This window comes from Chenopodium album, chromosome 20, assembly GCF_948465745.1.
Source record: "Chenopodium album chromosome 20, dcCheAlbu1.1, whole genome shotgun sequence".
NCBI lineage: Eukaryota > Viridiplantae > Streptophyta > Magnoliopsida > Caryophyllales > Amaranthaceae > Chenopodium > Chenopodium album.
In genome coordinates this window covers 21735536-21745751 of record NC_137853.1, presented here as the reverse complement: position 1 = coordinate 21745751, position 10216 = coordinate 21735536, and the positions used below count along the sequence as shown (strand labels likewise).

Genomic DNA, 10216 nt, shown 5'->3' with positions numbered 1-10216 from the left:
GTAAAAAGAAAGCCTCAAACAGATATGCACACCACAAGAACAAAAGAAAAGGGAAAGAAAAGAAAAGATGGAAAACTAAGATAAAGATAGGAAAGGGAAAGAGGAAAGGGCAAAGATGCAATCATAACACGTTTATCCCAATCGACAAACAAGTGGTCTAATGGCCACATCGCCAAAGACCCCAAACACACTAGGTGTTAAATTCATACATCCTCGAACCGTTCAACTTCCCCTAAATCTAATCCTAATCTAAGCAACCAAGAAAATAAAGAAGTGAAAATAAAAAGGAGTAAAATAAGAAAGGCATCACCAAGCGTCCGTGCTAGACTAAAATACCCAAGGAGTAGGAACGAGCTTCTCCAAAGGGTTCCGCAATCCAAAGCATGAGCTACGAACAAGGTGAGTTAAAGAAAAGAAAGCTATATATATACAAAATGAAATTGTTAGTAACTTCCAAACAAAAGCAAACAATAAAACACTTAAACACTAACTATATACAAAAACCTAGAAGAACCCATCATCATCGAGACCAAATTTTTTTTTTTTTCTTCTTTTTTCTTTTGATTCAAAAAGTTCCCAAAAACATCATCCAAAGAAATAATCAACAACAAGCAACACAACAACGAGACCAATAGCCAAGATCCACCAAAAACCTTATCAAAAACTTCCCACCGAGCCCAAGGTGTCGTCCCCATGCTAACACATCCTTTTTGACCCTCCCCCCTCACAAAATGAAAGCATCGACCCCGATGCCGACAAACATGCAAAAATAGGGAAAAAGGGGAGAACAAAAAGGGAGACAAACATGCGAAAAGGGGGCTATTGGCCACTGGGGCCGGCACCATCATCACCTCCAAAACCATCACCCTCACCCCAACCTACGGTGAAACCGGGAGGAAATCCATAATGACCCTTAAATAGGTCTTGTTGGGATGGGGTCAATTGGTCAAAAGGCTCTTGTTGAACAAGGGGCTCGGGATGACGGGGGTCAACATAGTAATAAGCGGGGTCACCCCTATAATCATTCCCCCCTGAGACCCTATAATCATAGGGCGGGAAGTTGCGCCTTGGCACATCGGGAGTCTCAAGCCCTTGCCAATAAGGGTACGTAGGGAGGCCGTCACCACCCCGGGAAGTTACCGGCCCTTGTTGGGGCGGCACATAAGGGTAGTTGACCGGAGGTGTGACCTCCCCCCTACGTACACTAGCGTCATACAAGGCGCTAGTTTGATAAGATAAAGTCTGGTGGTCAGAAAACATACCTTGCATGCTCAATTGCATGCGTTCCATGTGGGCTCTCATGGCCTCCATTTCCCGGAGATAAGCATCTCCTTGGAAGTCTTGATGTTGTTGTTGATGTTGTTGTTGTCGTTGTTGTCTTCTCTCTCTTCTTCTTCCTTGAGCATCCTCTAGGAAATGCTCATGTTGTTGATGAAACGGTTGTTGTTGTTGTTGTTCCTCTTGTTCTTCTCCTCTTCCTTCCTCCTCCTCCTCATTGACTCCCTCAAACCCGGCTCCCTCAACAAACTTTGCATCCTCCTCCATCTCATCCTCATCTATCCTACCACTGTCCCTAGGGACCATCAAAACATTTCTAGCTTGGCGAAAGATGGAGGTAGCGGCCGGGTTAGGGAGAAGGCAATGGTGGGTATTCCTCACTAGCCAAGAGTAAGTACCGGCTCTCCTAGTACTAGTTATGAAACGGAGGGTGTTAACCTGCCTCAAACTAATCCAAATGTCTTCACTCCCTCCAACCGGAGTGCAAGACTCTAAGAACCGCTCTTGCTTAAAATACCTCACTAAACGGGTCACCATACCCCCACAATGAATCTCCCCCGTCTTAACCCCATGCATGATCTCCTTGCAACACTCCATGAAAATATAGCCAAAGTTTATCCTAGATCCCAACTCTGGCTTAGTAGCCATCCACAAGACTAAGATCTCCTCTCGAGATAACTTCCCCAAATCTTGCTTATTATAAACCGAGTACCCGAAAATTCTATGGAGGATCCTAAGGGCCGGATGGATGATCTCACTAGCAAGGGATATCTTGGAGTCAAACTGTTTTTTGTGGGCTATGGTTCTCCATCAAGCAACCTCATTGTACTCACTTTGGGCAAGGGAGATAAGGGGCTCGAAGATATCACCATTTGGGTTGAAACCTAGGGCAACATTAAACTCGGCTAGGTTCATGGTGTGCTTTACATTGAAGAGTTGGAAAGAGATGATGTAGTCGGTTTCCCCTACCCTATTAAATTCAAATGTGGAGAAAAACTCAATTGAAGGCTCCAAGTAGGTTCGGGGGGTAGATTTCAAAAATTCACCCAAGCTTAGGTTTTTGAGGAGTACATCAAGGTCATTATCTATTCCTAGCTTGGCCATGTCATCACGAAAATAGTGGCAGGTGGGTCTAAACCGACGGTCTTTCATTTTGTTATATAAGGGCAATTGTTTAGACCGGTTCCACAATTTTAGAGGTGGTAGAGGAGGAGGGGCGTCATCTTGGGTTGAGGAATGTGTTTGGGGTTGAGGGTTTGAGGATTGGCCTTGAGAAGTTTGGCCGGGAGATTGGTTTGAGCGGTTTTTGCTACTCTTAACTTTTCTCAACAAATTCATTTTTTTACCACACAAATTCACAAAAATTCACAAGAAATATTCCAACTCCCTCAAACAAACAACAAACACCTCAAACACTCACAATCCTCCTTTCAAATCCAACCAAACCCCCAAAAACTACAAGGTACCTGTTTCAATCAACACAACAACCAAAATTCCAACAACAAATACCAATATCAACAATCATCCATCAAATATAAGCAAGATTTATCAAGAAAAATCAATCATCACTCAAAATTACCAAATTACACAAAAAACAACCATGAAACACAAAAATCATGCTCAAAATCAAGGTAAACCAACCAATGTAAAGAAATCAAGTGAAATTGACAAGAATAATACAAAGGTTAGAAGTATACCAAGATTGGAGACTCAAATTAAGCTTAGAGCACCACACACTACCGAAATTTGCCGAAAAACCACGAGAAACTTGAGTAGAAGTGATGAAATTTGAGAATTAAGGTAGATTAAGTGAAGATTTGATGGAAAATGTGAAGAGAAGAGTAAGAGATTGATGATTTGGGGTTAGGGTTTGAGAGATTTTTAGAGAGAGAAAGGGGAAAAGTATAGAGGAGGTGAGAAAATAAGAGAGGAGAGAGAGAGGAGAGGGCGTCCGGGTTATTAGAAACCCAGCTACCCGTGCCCTCTCCCGAAAGAGCCGAGGTCTCGGGAACTCTCCCGCGTCCGCGGAGAGACCGCGGGGCAACTGCGGGGAGTTCCTGTCCAAAAATGAAGAAATTATACCTGATGCTTGCCGCGACCTCTCCAAGGATGTCGCGCCCTCTCCAACACTTCCCGCGCCCGCGGAGAGACCGCGGGGCAACCGCGGGAAGTTCCTGATTCTTTTTTGACATTTTTGGTGAAATGAGGGTCGCGCCCTCTCCAAATTCTCCGAGGTCTCACTAAACTCCCCCGCGCCCGCGGAGAGACCGCGGGGCAACCGCGGGGAGTTCCTGATTGTAAATGCTCTTTAAAGCCAAGGAGGCCCCGAGGCCTCTCCAAGCCCTCGGGGAGCCCTCTCCCCTGCACTCTAAACTCTTCATAAAACTTCTTCTATCCAACATGAGATGATAATAGGCACCCTACAAAACAAACATAAAACCAACACAACATAAGATCAAAAATTAATCAAGGAAAATCTAAAGAAAAGAAAAGAAAAGAAAAATGAGACGAGAATCCGGGTTGCCTCCCGTAAGAGCTTTTGGTTAACGTCGTTAGCTCGACGTGCATCACCCTCTCAAGGTGGCTTGAAAAGAATCATTTTTTGAACAAGACCAACAAACACTCCATCAAAATACTTCTTGAGCCGATGACCATTAACCTTAAATGAAGATGAGGAATCCAAAGGAGAAATTTCCACGGCTCCATTACCAAAAACATCCTTCACCAAGAATGGACCACTCCATCTTGACATGAGTTTTCCGGGGAACAACTTCATTCTAGAATTGTAGAGGAGGACTTTTTCACCTACACAAAACTCCTTTTTCTCAATCAACTTGTCATGAACCTCTTTGGATCGAGCTTTGTAGGTGCTAGCACAATCGTAAGCATCAAGCCGAAGTTCCTCTAACTCATGAAGATCCAACCACCTCTTCTCTCCCGCACTTGCTAAGTCAAAATTGATCTTCTTGATGGCCCACAAGGCACGATGTTCAAGCTCAACCGGGAGATGGCATGATTTGCCATAGACAAGGCGATATGGAGTGGTACCAATGGGTGTCTTAAAAGCCGTCCTATAAGCCCATAGAGCATCATCCAATTTGTCCGACCAATCCTTTCTATTGCGAGCAACCGTCTTCTCAAGAATAAGCTTGATTTGACGATTTGAAACCTCAACTTGGCCACTCGTTTGAGGATGGTAGGGAAGCCCAAATCGTTGATGCACACCATGTTTCCTTAACATCTTTTGAAAGGCATTATGGACAAAGTGAGATCCATTATCACTTATCACCGCTTTTGGGACACCAAACCTTGGAAAGATGATCTTCTTAAACAACTTCAATACAACCTTGTGATCATTTGTTGGAGAGGCAATGGCGTCAACCCACTTAGAAACATAGTCCACCGCCACAAGGATATATTGATTCCCGTATGAAGAGGGGAATGGTCCCATGAAGTCAATTCCCCACATATCGAACACCTCCAATTCAAGGATAGGTTGTTGAGGTATCTAATTTCGCTTGGAAATGTTCCCAACTCGTTGACATCGGTCACACGACTTAACAAAGCCCCATGAGTCCTTGAAGAGATGTGGCCACCAAAAACCACTTTGAAGAACCTTGGTAGCGGTCTTGGAAACACCCATGTGCCCACCACTAGGGTCCGAGTGGCACATTCTTAAAACACTAGGCACCTCTTCATTTGGAACACAACGCCTAAGTAAGCCATCAACCCCACGTTTGTATAAGATAGGATCATCCCACAAATAGTGCCTTGCCTCTCTTTTGATCTTCTTCTTTTGGTTCTTGGAGAAAGAGGGTGGAAACTCCCCACATGCTAGAAAATTAACCAAATCGGCATACCATGGGAGTTCCTTCACCTCTATGGCATACAAGAAATCATCAAGCATTCTATCTTCTATTGGTAGACCATCATCATGAATTTGATCCCCTTCAAGGCGAGAAAGATGGTCCGCCACAACATTCTCCGCACCCTTCTTGTCCCTAATCTCAATCTCAAAAGCTTGCAATTCAAGCACCCATCGAATCAACCTTGGCTTGGAATCTTTCTTGGCAAAGAGATACTTGAGGGCCGCATGATCCGTGAAGACTATGGTCTTGGAACCCAACAAGTAACACCGGAATTTCTCAAAAGAGTGCACAATTGCCAAAAATTCTTTTTCCGTTGTTGTGTAGTTCTTTTGAGCCCCATTGAGAGTCTTGGACATATAGTAAATCACATGAAGCTTCTTGTCTACCCGTTATCCCAAAACACCTCCAATCGCCCAACCACTCGCATCACACATCAACTCAAAAGGAAGATCCCACTTTGGGCCTTGAACAATAGGAGTAGAGATTAGGGCCTTCTTCAATCTATCAAATGCCTTCAAGCATTTGTCATCAAAATTGAACTCAACATCTTTTTGAAGAAGGTCATTTAGGGGCTTAGCAATGAGTGAAAAATCTTTGATGAATCTTCTATAAAAACCCGCATGACCAAGGAACGATCTCACTCCTTTGACATTCACCGGAGGTGGAAGTTTCTCAATCACATCAATTTTGGCCTTATCCACCTCAATGCCTTTATTTGAAATCTTGTGCCCAAGCACTATACCTTCCTCCACCATGAAGTGGCACTTCTCCCAATTCAAAACAAGATTGACTTTCTCACATCTTGCCAAACACTTTTCAAGATTCACAAGGCACTCCTCGAAAGAAACACCCCCCACCGAAAAATCATCCATAAAGACCTCCATTTCCTCCTCCAACATATCTCCGAAGATACTCATCATGCACCTTTGGAAAGTAGCGGGTGCATTGCATAACCCAAAGGGCATTCTCCGGTAGGCAAAGGTCCCATAAGGACATGTGAATGTGGTCTTCTCTTTATCATTAGGGTGGATGGGGATTTGGAAGAATCCGGAATACCCATCGAGGAAACAATAAAACTTGTGCCTTGTTAGTCTCTCAAGAATTTGGTCAATAAATGGAAGAGGAAAGTGATCCTTCTTGGAAGATGTGTTTAGACGTCTATAGTCTATACACATCCGCCAACCGGTGACCATCCTAGTTGGAATGAGCTCACCCTTCTCATTCTCAACCACGGTCATGCCCCCCTTCTTTGGAACGACATGGACGGGGGAGACCCACCTAGAGCTAGAGATGGGGAATATGATTCCCGCATCCAATAGCTTGGTGATCTCCTTCTTAACTACCTCTCCCATTTGGGGATGTAGTTTCCTTTGTCGTTCAATAGAGGGAAGGGCGCCTTCCTCAAGCGTTATGTGGTGTTGGCACAAGGCGGGGCTTATACCTTTAAGGTCATCAATTATGTACCCCAAAGCACCTTGGTGTTTTCTCAAAACACCACATAACGCTTGAGCTTGGCTCTCGCTCAAGGATGCACTAACTATCACAGGGTAAGTGGAATGAGGGCCCAAGAATTCATACCTAAGGTGTGATGGTAGAGGTTTGAGCTTTACCATAGGCACACCATTACCTTCTTGTGATGTGGCCGCTTGCAAAGCTTCATTGCTTGAGATTTTCAAACATGTTTGCTCATCCACTTCCTCCACACTCCCATCAAGTAACTCCTCATAGAAAGTCATCTCCTTGCATGAAGCACCTACTTTGTCTTTGTTCAACAAAACATTCTCAAGAGCATCGTTAGAAGTGAGCAAGTGCTCATGCATGGAAGACACAACAATATCAAGTGAATCAATCATCATACAATTTTCCAAAGAAGAACATGGATACTTCATGCTCTCATTCAAATCAAATTCTATAACCTCTTCTCCTACCTTAAGGGAGATCTTTGCACTCCTCACATCAATCATGGCTCCCGAGGTAACAAGAAAGGGTCTACCTAAAATGATCGGAATGGTGGCATCCTCATCCATTTCAAGAACAGCAAAATCCACGGGAAACACAAACTTTCCCACCCTCAAAGGGACATCTTCTACCTTACCTTTTGGAAATTTGATAGACCTATCCGCTAATTGCAAGGTAATGTTAGAAGGTAAGAGTTCCCCTAGCTCAAGTCTTTGATAAACCGAATATGGCATTAGGCTCACACTAGCTCCCAAGTCACATAAGGTATTATCAATTTGCATCTTGTTAATGGCACAAGGGATGGAGAAGTTTCCGGGGTCTTTCAACTTGGGTGGCATTTTGTTCATGATGATAGCACTACAATTTTCAGTCAAATTGATGGTCTCCACAACCTCACAAGTTCTTCTCCCACTCAAAATGTCTTTGAGGAATTTGGCATAGTTTGGCATTTGGTTGATCACATCGGTAAAAGGTAGAGAAAGGTGGAGTTGTTTTAGCATCTCAATGAATCTCCCAAATTATTCATCCAATTTGTGTCTCATGAATTTTTGTTGGTAGGGGAGCTTGGGTCTCACAATCTCTTTCTCTACTCTCACTTCTCTAGGTGTCTCAACAACCACCTCATCCAATGATGCCCTATTCCCCTCATCCTCAACCAAAACCTCCCTAGGAATCTCCTTATCTACACCCTTCCTAGGCAATCTCTCCTCAAGAACCTTTCCACTCCTTGTAACAATAGCATTCACGGGTTTCTTGGGATCAAGACCTTGGGAAGGTAAAGAAGAAGGGCTTGCATGATCTTTCAAGGCATTAGCAAGTTGAGAGATTTGGTTTTCAAGCATTTTATTGTGGGTCATCATTTCATTGAATTTTTTATCACTTACGGCCATGTATGTGTTCAACAACTTGGTTTGATTCTCAATTATCTCCTCCAAATTAGTTCTAGGTGAAGAAGGTTGAGAATAGGAACTTTCACCTTGAGTCTTTGGAAAAAACCCGGGTGGGGGACCTCTTTGAGAATTATTTTGAAAATTACCCCGTCCTTGATTGTTCCAATTACTCCTATTTTGACTTTGGCCATAGCCTTGATTATGGTTTCCACCACCTTGATTATGATTACCACTACCTTGGTTATTATTTCCATAACCTTGGTTTTGGTTACCATAACTTTGGCCTTGATTACCATAATTTTGGCTTTGATTTTGGCCACTATAACCTTGATTATTATAGCTACCACGAGAACCTTGGTTCCCTTGGTTTCTATAACCACCACCTTGGTTATAGTTGTCAAAATTGCCTTGGCCTTGGTAGTTCCTATTCCATTGACCTCTTTGATTATCAAACCGCTGACCATTATTATTCGACACATAATTCACATGTTCACTCTCATGGTTATCAAACTCATCAACACATTCATTAGGACAAGTACTAGAGTCATGATCATACGATCCACATGCATCACAAAACAAGCAACCCATAGGCATATTATGTGAAGAGGGAGGGGGTTGAGAGTTAGAAGGAGTACCTCTCCCCTTAAATTGGGAGGGAAGATTCGAGGCTTGAGAAGAGGAAGAAGTGCTCTCCAACTTAGCTTTGATTGCGGTGACCTCCTTTCCTAAGTTTGTCATTTAGGAGGAAAGGTTGTTGATTGCATTTAGATAGTCCACCGAGTATAATGAAGATTGCTTGCTTGAAGAGTCCCTCTCGCCATCTTGCCAATCCCTATAGTATGTCACCACGTCCTCAATGATGTCCACAACTTCTTCTTCGGTTTTGTTCATGATAGGGCCCCCGGCCCCTCCATCAAGGCATGACTTGCCTTGGGGACTTAAACCGCCATAGAAGATTTGGATCACTTGGTATGTGGGGATTCCGTGGTGAGGGCACTCCCTTTGATACTCTTTGAATCTCTCCCATGCTTCGTAAAGGTTTTCACTTCGCCTTTGCTTAAACCCTTGAATCAAGGCTCTTGCCTCCGCCGTCTTCTTTTGGGGGTAGAAGCGGGACAAGAAGGCCTTTGTGACATCGTCCCAAGTTCTCAAGGAGTTGGGCTTCGCCTCTTTGTCTAGCCACTCCAAAGATCTTCCTATTAGAGAGAAAGGGAACAACTTGAGGCGGATGAATTCTTGAGAAACCCCATTGACTTTGATGGTGTTGCAATATTTTTCAAACTCCTTAAGATGGTTCAATGGGCTCTCATTTTTCGCCCCACTATATTGCCTTCTCTCAATCAAGGTGATCATTGTCGGCCGGATTTCGAAGTCATTTGCCGGTGTAGTAGGTGGAGCTATTCCGCTCTCAAACCTATATGCACCGGGCACTCCAAGCTCCTTCAAGGCCACTCTAGGATTTTCACCCATGCCTTGCTCTTCTTGAATTTCTTCTTCGCTTGAAGAACTATAACCCAAGGATCTATTAGCCACTCTTCTTCTTGAAAGAGTTCTCTCAATTTCCGGATCAAGGGGAACAAAGGAATGATCACGGGCTCTATGCATGCAAAACTCAAAGAAAAATATTAGTAGCACGGCTACAAGTGTAGCCTAAAGAAACAAAATCTTTTTGTATTTTTTTTTTAAAATAAAATGAAGTAGACTCAACAACAAAAGCTAAGCACCAATAGCAATCCCCGGCAACGGCGCCATTTTGACAAGAGGAAAATGCATGTCGTTATCTACCCTTTCCCCAAGCCAAACTAAATTTGTAAACACCTAACCAACCTTATATGAATATAGGGCAAGTTAAGGGTCGATCCCAAGGGAATGCAATGATGAAAACTAAAGTCTAAGTCAAGCTACCTCGAAGTCAAAAATGAGATTATGGTTGGTACTAAAGTGAACTAGATCAAATTTAACAAGTAATCAAGGGTCGAAACACTAGGGATATGGGTTCTACATGCAAGATCAATGATAATGCTAGATTAAAGCTCAATCAATTAATTCAAGTATTGCAATGGACAAACAATAGTAGCAATCAAGAGAGTTCAAATGCTATCTCCTATAGGTCAATCTAGTGGTCACTATGAAAGGCAAACCAAGAAGAATCACGAGCAAACTCAATCAATTAGAGCAACCTTCAAATCAATTGGTCATGTCATTAAGAGTTGCAATGCA

General features: G+C 43.2%; 1 pseudogene; it reads left to right on the top strand.

The window, feature by feature from the left end:
* Positions 1-8975: 8975 nt before the first annotated feature.
* LOC145599925 (small nucleolar RNA R71) lies at positions 8976-9074 on the top strand (annotated as a pseudogene).
* Positions 9075-10216: the final 1142 nt, after the last annotated feature.